Genomic DNA, 12,178 nt, shown 5'->3' with positions numbered 1-12,178 from the left:
GTATATGGAGCTCCATAGGAATTCTGTGGTAATTTAGCATTTATTAATGTCCATTTACAAAGAAGTGTTATTCTATTAAATCACTTTTCTGTGCCAAGATCTCAAATATGCAAATGGAATAAAGTTGATTCCTTCTATAGACATGTACATTTTAATTACAAGGCCAACATACATGCTTAGTTAAAACAAAAATCATAACCAGATTTGGACACAGAAGGTGATGCTCACTATCCGTCTTGTTCTCCATTTGATCTATTGATTCTCTGCCTCAGCTGTGGAGGTCCCTGCTTGTTGGGGCCCCTTCTTCAGCACCAACTTCCATCACTGGAGACCCCACCTCTTCGTACTGACCCAGGGCCCCCTATTCCTTTTGTCCCCATTTCTCTCCAAACGTATTCTTTGTCATCTGTCTACTGGTGTGGTCCTGATCCCCACAGGTTGTTTTCTGTTTTTTGTTTTTTCTCATCCATTCTCAGCTTTTTCCCCCAGCCCACCTCTATTTTTTTCTGTCACCTATTGACCTGGTGAGAGCACTCTGTACCAGGCACCTCACAGCCTTTACACTTGCCTAGAATCCAGAGAAGGGCAGCAGCAACCAGTGCACCAAAGAAAGATGTCATCATTTAGAAACACCTTAATCATTATAATTTCAGATGCCTAGACCTCAGCACAAAAAATACAAACATTAATAGCCAATGCAATATCCATCCAGCAGAACCCACTAACCCCACCAGAATAGGCACTGGGAAATTCAATATAGCTGAATCACAAAACAAGTATTGCAAGATAGCAATTATGAATATACTCAATTTATTATGTAAAATACATAAATAAATCCCTTAAGGAATTCTGTGAAAATGCAAAGGAATAATTGAATGTAATAGTGAAAGCAATTCAGGACAGGAAAATAGAGTTTCTAAAAAAGAGGCACAGTAAAATAATCCAAACTTGAATATACTAGGAAATTAAATTTTTAAGAAGTATAAAGTACCTGCAGAAGTAAGACTGACTGACAGAGTACAAGTTATAGAAGAATCTCAAGTCTTAAAGAAAAGGTAGAAGAAATGGATACCTCCATCAAAGAAAATGCTAACTCTAAAAACTTCTAGGCATAAAATATCCAGGACATCTGGGACAGTATGAACTCTACAAATAAAAGTGATAGAGGAAGGAGAAGAAACCCAGGCCAAAGGTACAGAAAATATTTTTCACAAAACCATGAGAGAAAAGTTCCCAAGTCTAAAGAAGGAGGTGCCTGTGAAGCTTGTACAAGAGGCATACAGAAGACCAAATAGACAGGACCTGGAAAGGAAGTCCCGGCAACACGCAACAATGAATATGCTCAATGCACAGAACCAGGAAAGAAACTTAAAAGCTGTGGAAGAAAAACACCCAGTGACATATAAAGGCAGACCACTAGAATCACACTTGACATGTCAGTGGAGAATCTGAAAGGCACAAGAGCCAGGACAGATCTTCTGACAAATTCTGAGAGCTGTCAGATGCCAGCACAACCTACCATACCAAACAAACCTATAAATCATCACCGAAAAAGAAAGAATCATGTTTCACAATAAAACCAAATTTAAGCAAAATTTGTCTACCAATCCAGCTCTATAGAAAGCACTAGAAGGAAAACTTCAGTCTTAAAAGGTTAATCACACTCCATAAGACACACAAAAATAAATAATCTCACAACAATAGTCAATAGAGGGACAAAGGAAAACACAATATAACAACAAAAGAATAGGAATCAATAAACACTGATAACTCTCAATATTAATAGTCTCAATTTCCCAATAAAAAGACACACAGTAACAGACTGGATTGAAAATCAGAATCCACTTGAAGTAAATGCTAACTAACTCAGTGACCTACAATTGGAAATGTACAGAGAGTGAGAAATATTGCAGTACACTCTCCTAACCAGTATGTTTTTATTAAGCCTTCTTCTCAGGAATCTATGCAGAAGAGGTGATGGAAAGATATGAAGTGCTAGAGGTGAGAAATGACTCCAAGGAAACAGTGTCCTCCAGATACAACAGGACTGAGGCTCATACAAACTCACAGAGACTGGCAGCACATACAGGTCCTGCACTGGTTCAAGCATGGGGAGGAGAAGAAGTGGACATGGTTCCTATCTGTAACCAAGAAGTTATTACAATTGGTACCCACTTGCAGAGAAAAAATTAGTTTTTTCCAATAAAGTCTCACTGGATTAGACAACTAACACAATGCAAAATCCGTGGTAGTTTTGTAGACTTGTTTCATATACATTTGTGTTTTCTTTGCCTTGTTGGTCTTCTGTTTGGATATTTGTTTACTGATTTGGTGGCTCTCTCTCTCTCTCTCTCTCTCTCTCTCTCTCTTTCTCTGTTTCTCCCTCTATCTCTCTCTCTCTCTGTGTTTGTGTTGTTTGTATTTTAAGTAGAGAGAGAAAGACCTTTTATGGGGTTGGGCAAAAGAGAGATGGGAAGGATCTGGGAGGAAGAGGATGAGCAAAAAGTGTAATCAGTATAATTTATATAAAACAGATTTTTTCTATTATCTTTTAAGATTATTTTATTTATTTACATCCCAAATATTGCTGCCCTCCCACAGTTTTTCACTCCATCCATCCCCCTTTCCCCTTGCCTCTGAAAGGGTGCTCTCCCTGCCCCACCTACCCCCCCCCCGGCATCCCTCCTCCCCTGGGGCATCAAGTCTCTATAGGATTAGATGCATCCTCTCCCAGTGAGGTCAGACAGGGCAGTCCTCTGCTACATATGTGCCAGGAGCTTCAATAGCCCATGTGTGCTCTTTGGTTGGTGGCTTAGTTTCTGGGAGCTCCCAGGGGTCCAGGTTGATTGATACTGTTGGTCTTCCTATGGGGTTGTCATCCCCTCAGCTCCTTCAATACTCCCCCCAATTCTTCCATAGTGGTCCTACCTCAGTCCAATGGTTGGCCGTAAATATCTGCATCTATTTCAGCCAGCTGCTGGTATAACCTCAGAGGACAGCCATGCTAGGCTCCTGTCTGTAAGCACAACATGGCCTCAGTAATAGTGTCAGGGTTTGGTGCCCATCCATGGGATGGATCCCAAGTTGGGCTGGTCACTGTTGGGCCTTTCTTCTGTCTCTGCTCCATTTTTGTCCCTGAATTTCTTTTAGACAGGAACAATTCTGGGTCAAAAAATTTAAAGGTGGGTTGGTGTCCCCATCCCTCCACTGGAGGCCTTGCCTAACTACTAGGGTGGTCTCTTTAAGTTCTATCTCCCTACTGTTGGGCATTTTGGTTAATGTCACCCCCACTGAGTCCTGGGAACCTTTTACACCCCAGGTCTCTGGGACTTTCTAGACACTGGAGGCAGGGGGAGGGAGGGAGCTTGGTGGGAGAGGAGAGGGAAAGGGAAAAGGGGGGCAGAATTAGGTATGGGGGAGACAGAAGAGTTCAGAGGGCCAGGAAATATGCAGCTGCCAGAGGTGGGGCGTAGTGGGTGTAGGAACCAATCATCATTTCTTAAAGGACTAAAATTATAAGGAGTGGTTGCTCTGGTCAGTCTTGTTAACTTCATGATTCAAAAATGGAAAAAAATAAAATTGATGCTTTAGATGTATGCGATTGCTGGATTGGTAAAGGCTTTTGAGTGGAGTCTGACAACTGGGGTTCCAGCACTGGGACCCACATGATGCAAGAGACAATGCCTGCAGGTCATCTTCTGCTTTCCAAATACCTGCCAAAGCATGGAAATACACGAACACAAATTTAATCATTTTATATTTGCATAAAAGTACTAAGGAAGATTAAGATATTTTTAAATTATGTCATTGCATTAGGTAAGATTTTGGCTGTTGTTGCTTTCTTCTTTTGTTTGTTTGTTGCAGCTTCAAGTTACATTTTCAAACTCAGTGGTATAAAGACCTGATCTTCCATGCCTCACTGCTAACTTTATGCATAATTTCTCATCTTGTTATATCTGATTGAAGTGGATGCATAATATTCACCTTGGTTCCTAAAACACTTATGTAAATGGGAGAGTATTAGAACCCACAAATAATATCTAACATAGAAGACAAATACTGGAGATCACCAACTTCTTAATAATTATGGTGTTATCCTCACCATAATCCAAGCATTGCCAGAGACTACTAAACATTTACTGTGCTCTATCTAAACTCTGAAGCATGAAGTAAGCTCGAGGCTCTCTCAATAATATGGACATAGTACTGTTATTATCTCCATCTTATACAGATGAGGAGAGGCACGAGGCATGCAGCCAGCAGCTGCCTGTGATCTGAAATATGCCAGTCTGGCAGAAGGATCTATCCTCCAAGGAGTTTCACTTAGCCACCTCCTGCCTTGCCAAATGAGCTGCTTCTAAGCCTTTTCAGTGAAATGTTGGGTCAAAACAGCAGGATTAGGACCTAGAAACTTAAAAAGTAATTTTCCTAAGGATTCATATGGAGAGCAAACATATCCTTCTAGCCTACATATTTTCTGGCAATGCATGTTTACAGCCAGTGCCAAGAAGAGCTGAGGTCATCAGAGCCAATGAGTTCATTAACTTAAGTTCTACTCTGCCCCTTGGTGGCTTCTTGAGACATTGTGGAGAAAAACTGTGACTGAGGTCCTGCAGTCTCAGGCCAAAGGGCGGTATAAGCACCAGGAGAACCTCCACTGCTCTGTATCTGGTCAGGACAAATTCACTCAGGGTGACTGCAGAAGTCAGCTGCAGATCACACTGTTGCTGGAAAAATGAGTTTCCAGAGGCGATCACAAAATACAAAGCTGTCCTGCACTTCTACCTAATGCAAGATGTTGACTGGCTGTGGATGAAGGGGCAGGGTTCCTAGTACAGGGGCATGCTTGGTGGGACAAACCTGAATTCCTTTCCTCCTGCATGTGGGAGCTTATGCGAATACATAGAATCCTGTAGCCTTTAGCACTTGCATTATGTGTTCTCAGTCTGCAGATTAGAACCCCACCATTATCTTAAAGAGACCACATGAAAGAGTTCAATTAGATCCAAATCTTCTCACATTATAGCAGGAAATGCCAGCATTACTTTATGAAAGAAGAAGAAGAGCTGTTATATACTTATATGTAATTTCAAATGTTACAGAATGGAAGGTAATTGCGAAAAAATGGATTTCAAGTTTTTGGTTAAACCTTTTGTGGATTGGAATTTTTTTTATTGACAGAGACAATTGAGAACTTAAAGATACTCAAAACTCTTGATCATAAATTTTATGTAGTCATTTCTTTCATTAACCCTTGTAGTAAAGAGGTGGACTGCATTTTCAATAAAATAGATTTTAAAAATTCACAGATAATTTGCTAAGCATTTTTATATTTATTACTTTCTTCTGTGTTTGTATTTGCTGTGTTTGTAGTTGCTTATCATAAAAAAGTAATAACTATTTTTTATCAAGCCACAGAGAAAATTACCTAAATCCCTTTGACACAGTCTAGAATGTCATACAGATATTCTTATATGAAGGTCAGATATCTTCTTCCAGAGGAGACCTGAAAATGAAAATGCACTATACTGCAAGGTTAAATGAACAGTTAAATGCAAAGCATTTCACTGTTACAGCTATTTAAAAGTAACCGTGCCTATGCCAAAGACTTTGTTTTGCTTTCTGCATAGTGCATGCATTTTATATTTTGTGGAAATTCCATAAATATTTGATGCATATATCTGTCAATCTATAAAAACCAACAAATCATAGAGAGATTCTCCAGAGAATAATGACATTTCTTTGACTACAACATCACAATGCATATGATAGGCATTCTGTCAGTCTAAAGTTGAAGAGACAGTTGCTCAGCAGATGTCCTTGTAGGAGCTCCTTTTTGCAAGACTGGAGATGCCTCTGAGAAAGCTTGTAGGTCAACCTTCCATGACAGTTTCCATCAGAATATCCTGGGCAAGAATGTGGCTTCCTAACCTCCTAGGTTTGTGTGCCCTTTGTGAGTGTATTGTCCCAAGCAACTCTCATGCTGACAACTTTCACATTCCTTTCACAAGTTTATCAATGAATGGCTATATAGATAACATGATTAGATGTCAAAATGCCCATTGTTTGTGGGAGTGATGAGAAGTAGGGTGGGTTTTGGTTTTGTTGTTTTTACTTTTTATAGTGACATTTCAAATGTTTTATAATGATCATATACTAAAATAAAACTTTACTGAGAAAGTAATACCCAAGTATGTTATTAGTGTATATCAGATGTTCCTAGCAAATTTGATTGCTGTTTCAAATCACACACAAGAAAGGGCACAATGGACTTGAGCAGTATGCAAATTTTACAAAAAGGCAGACGTCAGGAGTGATCCCTGACTATACAGATAAGTGGTCACTTCTGTGTGTTTATCTTCTGCTTATTTTTAATTTATTCCTCAAGAGAGAAATGTACACACATTTTCACTGTCCGGAAACTGAAATTTTTTTTTGTGGGCATGAAACTTCAACAAAGTTTACCTTAAAAACTGAAAAATGAGACAATAAATAGTCTTTTAAATAAAACATTACCAAAGTGAAAGGTTCCATTTTTAATCTTTGGCTTGTTGATTTTAACCATGATCATAGAAAGAAGATGCAGGTGGAAACACTGACAAGATGGTACACTATCATACCATACCAGAGCAGCTGAACTATTGTGAAAATGAAAAGCTACTGGTTAGAGTGACAAGTCAAGGCTCAAGTTCTCAATTGTTAAAAAGTCACACAATTATTTAAGCTAAATCACACCTTGATTATGCAATATTCAATATTTTTAATTTCTAACTTGAAATTTTTATTTAAAAATTTATATATATTTTTAAGTAGTCTCCAATGAGACAGTAATACCCTCTGTGTTGATGGCTTTTTAAATATATAATAACCTGGCATATTTCATTATGGATGCTTACAGGAGCATGAGTGTAGGGTTCTTTATGGGATATCTTTTTAAATGGCTGCAGAACTGAAGAAAACTTCTCTCCCTCCCCATCACCTGCTGTCTGTGCATAAATCATCAATGAGGAGTAAGGCCAGTGAGCTCCTTCCCTCTCTATGACAACAGCATATTGGTAGGTCCAGTCTTGTGTATGGAGTCCTAGCTGCTGAGTGGCCAACAGTGTCATGGTTATGGCATGCCCCAATGTTGGTGTTCCACACCATGTTCCAGCTTCTAAGTCTTACATCCTTTTTGCTCTTTATTCTGTGATATTTCCTGAGTTTTATGGAGTGAGAAAGATATGCTATTTATGTCTAAGCAGCCAATTGTCACTTCTCATTTCATTAACCAGTTACCACTGACTAGCACAAACAGAAGCCTCCATAATCAAAGCTGGCAGGTGCACTACTACATTGTGTGAAGATAATTATTTAAAAGGCAAATTTGATGGACATATCACATCCGCTGAGCAAATCTACAGCAGCAGCTTTCTCAATAGGGCATATAGCCTCTCCGGCAACAGGTTTTTGACTGGGTTTACAGTATGAGATATTAATTCCTTTCTTTGGTGTGGGCTTCAGATCCTGCCAGAAAACATTTGCTTTCCCACATAGCAATTGTCCCAGTGGGCAAATCTTTGACGGCTCATCAGTATTGTTGCATATGAGGTCAACACCTTAACAAACTGTTGATTACAATTCTCCCCCACTAGCTTCCATAGCACCTTCTGACACTGTGAGGGCTCTCCAGTGGGACAAAGCTTCCAATCCAGTTCCCGATTGATTTCTCCATGTCCTGTGACCCAGGCATGAGGTGCCTTTAAAATCTTGAGATTAGCAACTGGTTATGGATGATTTTGGTCTAATAGAGATAGTCTCTTTGTTTCTTTCCGTCACATAAAAACAAAAAACCTTTCAGATCCACATGTTAGAGTTAGGAAAGCCTTGGAACCAACCATCCCATCCCAGGTGGGTAGTCACACTTTAACAATGTAGTACAAGACACTTCTAAATTCTTAATGTCATGAACATGCTGTCACTAAGTGCTTCCCCTTCTTCCATTTCTGGAAATCCTGATACAAAGCAACCTTGAATTGGACTGGAATGCAAGTAGAACTGACTATACAAAAACTCCATTTCTCACAAGATCGTGAGTGTTAAGAATTGACAAGGGCAGAGTGATTGGATTAAAGAGGTCTTTATATCAGGTCACAAAGCTCATTCTGATACCTTCATTGGTAAAACAGAAAATAAATGCCACTCCCCTCAAGTCTGTGGAGAATTCAAGTACTCCTAAATGACATGTTTCCCTTTGCTAAAGAGTAGAGCCCAGAAAACCAGAAGTAACTGAAGTGCTCCTAAGCCCTTTGCAACAATATCTCACAGCAACCAACATCAGACATGGAGAATTACCCCATTCTTCCAACATCCATTTTGCTCTCTAATTGTACAGTGTTGGGGGAGAGCAAGCAGTGGGCCAAGTTTTATCAATCATGAAATCAATCAGAAATATTGAGTACCTAGTTAACTTAAATTTTTAAGTTAAGAAAACTTCCAAAGGGGACTGGAGAGATGTCTCAGTGGTAAGAGCGATGGCTGTTCTTCCAGAGGACCTGAGTTCAATTCCCAGCAACCACATGGTAGCTCAGAACCATCTGTAATGGGATCCAATGTGCTCTTCTGATGTGTCTGAAGTCAGCCACCATGTATTCAAATATATAAAAATAAATAAATCTTAAAAAGAAAAAAAAGAAAAGAAAACTTCTAAAGAACTGGGACTTTGTTTCTGAAAACACAGTAAAGATGTGGAGAATATTTTTCCTTGCCATGAAAAAAGAAGAAAATATACAGTTGCATTTCAGATCAAATTCATCAAGATAATTACAAAAAAGTCTCCTAGAATGAGATATTACACGTATTAATAATGTTTTAAGCTCTGAATTTCAAAAGAAATTATGAAGGTAGAACAGTAATGCTTATGAGCAATATTCATAACTTTAGTCCAATAGTTTTTGGTATTATATTAAGGAAATAATATTTTTTAAAATGGTCATTGCAACATTACCTAAATATATTATAATAAGTAATCTGTTAAAATTAATACATCCTAAAACATTTAAAAATAATCAGAACAAATTGTAAATATAAGAAAATGTGATTTTAAATAATAGCTAAAATAATTCATACCTGGTATTCATGATTCCTATATTATGTAATTATGGGTATGCATGTATCTGTGTATAATAAAACCAATGAAATAGCGTACCACAGAGGGAAAAATGAAAACCACTGATCCAGAACATATCAGTTGAGTGATCAATTTTTTAGCATTCTCTCTGGTCTCAAGGTATCATTACAAATATTCAACATTTTCAAACAGAAGCTGAAGTAGATTCCACAGCAGAAACATATCTTATAAGGGCTGGGATGGCTCATGAAGATGGTTTCTAGTATCAGTTCACAGTATTCAGACTCAGATCTTCTAAATTACCTCCCTCTAAAACATGGTCTGATTGTAGATATATTCATATTTATTATATGCTGCAAACACCTTTTCAATATACTTGGTGATTAGGGCAGGAATCTGAGAAATATTAATATTAAGATAAAGGAGGTTAATTTTCCATCCGGGTTAGTTCATCCTTTTGTTTTGATTCTTCCTTTTAGATTTATTTTATTAGTTTCAGTTCTAAGTGTGTCTGTGTCTGCATGTAAATTTAAACTTGTAAGTGCAGGTACCTGCAGAAGACAAAAATGCCCTGGAGCTGGTAGTTCGAGTGACCAAATGTGAGTCCCAGAAACTGAATCCAGCTCTTCTGCATGAATACTACATGCTATCTCCAGGAAAGAATTATAAGAGAAAAGTAGCTGTGGGGTGTAATCCTATTCTTAACCTTCTCTGTCTTATGAAGAGTCCTCCTCAGTAGTTTAAGACCTGACCCTTGCTAACCGATTCATAGCAAGTTGGCAGAGAAGGAACCTCTTCTCTAGAGCATGTGAATCAGAAGAAGCGTCAGGTAAACCACTGTCTAAACCTAAAAGTGTTCAGTTGTCTCCTCACTTAGATTCCTAAAGAAGAGGACTCTGAGTTGGGAAAGCAAATGTCAGAATTCATTTAAGATGCAATCCCAAGAAACACTGGGAAAGAATGAGCCAGGAAAGAGAAGGACTCTGACATGGCTAGGTTCTCAAGTTACTACTGTGCAAACATGGACAGCTACCTCTGAATTCTTCTAGAGATCAAGGAAAACAAACATGGGCCTTAATCGAGTCCCATAAACTGGGGCTAGGAGCTGAGGTCCTGACCATGCATCTAAATGGAAATGAGAAGTCTGTGGGCAATTTCAGGTTTCTCCTTCATTAATCCCTAGAAGACTTTAACAGCCAGATAAAAATACCCCAGTGCAGTTATAGGTATGGGGAAGAAGAAGAGAAAAAGGAATATAAGAAGTACACTGCCATGGGGATGTGAGCTGGGGATTTACAGCGTCACCTACAGGGCCCATGCTTACTGACTTATTTATATATTACCTGTCTTCTTGAAAGGTAACTAGAATATTGTGATTTTCCATCTTCAGCAGAGAAGAGATTGAGCTGTGTGATTTGTTGTGGGTGTAAGAGCCTCCCATGAGTGAGAAATCTTAAATTATATTCAGATTCTTGAGGAGGTTAATATCATTGAGAATTTTAAGGTCTCTTATTACATTTCCAGCAAACAATGGTTAGAAAAAAAAAATCCTAGAAAAGTTGTTTTTCTAAGCAATCACAAAGTTCAGTCCTAGTTCTATTTGAGCAATGCAAAGTCAAGACTAATCAAGACAGAATGTGTGAAAGGATTCTGTCTGTTGCTTTGTTGTTTTGTTAGTTTGTGATGACAGTCACTATTTAAATGGTTGCTGCATTTTAAGGAAGAGCCCCTACCCAGCTGATCTCTTGCAGCAGCCCTTGGCTGGCTCCCTAGTGGTCCAGAGAGGAGTTTTCTGTCTGGTTTGATCAATCCTGGGGAAGAGGCAGCCTCTAAGTGTCAAAATGCCTCAGGCTAACAAACAGATTTCCTGTGGCCACACTGAAAATATTTAAAAATAGGACACTTGTACTTGTTTCACAGTAACTTCCTGCACTTTCAAATCAGACCAAGAAAGAAAAGGGAACAGCTAGAAGGAAATACCATGTATGGCATACTTGATATGGAAGTTTCATAAGAACTAGGGGAAGTATTTGCTTGAGTTCTTAAATATTTTTTTTTGTAATTAAAGAAAATATTTCATAACTGGGGTAATTAATATATGTGGGGCATCAGAATAAGTATGTGAGTTTTTCTCCTCACAATACTCATGATCGCGATTCTCAAGTCTGCTAAATATGATTCAGTTTTTACTAGTCACTGTGAGCTAGGGGCAGCACGTTTCTAAAGTCATTTTTTAGTGGATATAGACTTGCATGAAGGGAGTTTGTTCCACTGTGACAGAATCTAAACTCAACATTTCAACTTTTTCCTCTTTATCTTCTTTGGTTTAGATGGTGCCTGGAAATTAAACCCATGGTATATTACCTGCTAAGCAAAACACAAACTTAAACCCTCTGCTTGAGCAGATACTTGCAGAAAAAATTAACATTTATATTATTTTTGAGAGTTTTATAATGAACAGGTCAGCTCAGGACATTTGGAAAATTCCACCAGATCCCAGAGCATAAAGACCCCCCCCCTTCCTGGAAGAGAGAGGAGGTTGATGGAGCAAGTAGATACCCCTCCCTTCCTGGATTACATTCCTCTGGAAAACTGCAGGGCAGACTGACCTTTGGCCACTTATAGACAAGGGATGTCCTTGCCACCTCATCACCTAAGGACCAGTCAGTTTAAAAGTAATACTGTTCTGCCAATCACATTGTGCCTAGTGGCTGTTGCTCTATTCTGAACCTAAAAACTGCAAGGATGACCTCAGCACACTAGAACAATAAATTCCTCTTGCTCTTGCATTGATTCCTGGCTCCACGTTGTTCACTGGGGGTGGGGGGCACACTGGGGAGTGGTCACCAGTAGCTACAGCTGTATTTACATCATGGTCATCCCACATTTTCACTCTCCAGCTCTTCCCATGTACACCATCCCCATTTTCTATCAAATTCAGAAAATCTTTAATTTTTGTTATCTAGATAGGTAAATAGAAAGAGTGGTGGGTAGACTACCAGCTCAGTCCACTTAGTGTTTTATACATATATATATATATATATATATATATATATATATATATATATA

The sequence above is a fragment of the Mus caroli genome, chromosome 18 (assembly GCF_900094665.2).
Source record: "Mus caroli chromosome 18, CAROLI_EIJ_v1.1, whole genome shotgun sequence".
In the NCBI taxonomy this organism is placed as follows: domain Eukaryota; kingdom Metazoa; phylum Chordata; class Mammalia; order Rodentia; family Muridae; genus Mus; species Mus caroli.
The sequence above is the reverse complement of the archived record's forward strand: the minus strand, read 5'-3'. Positions refer to the sequence as shown.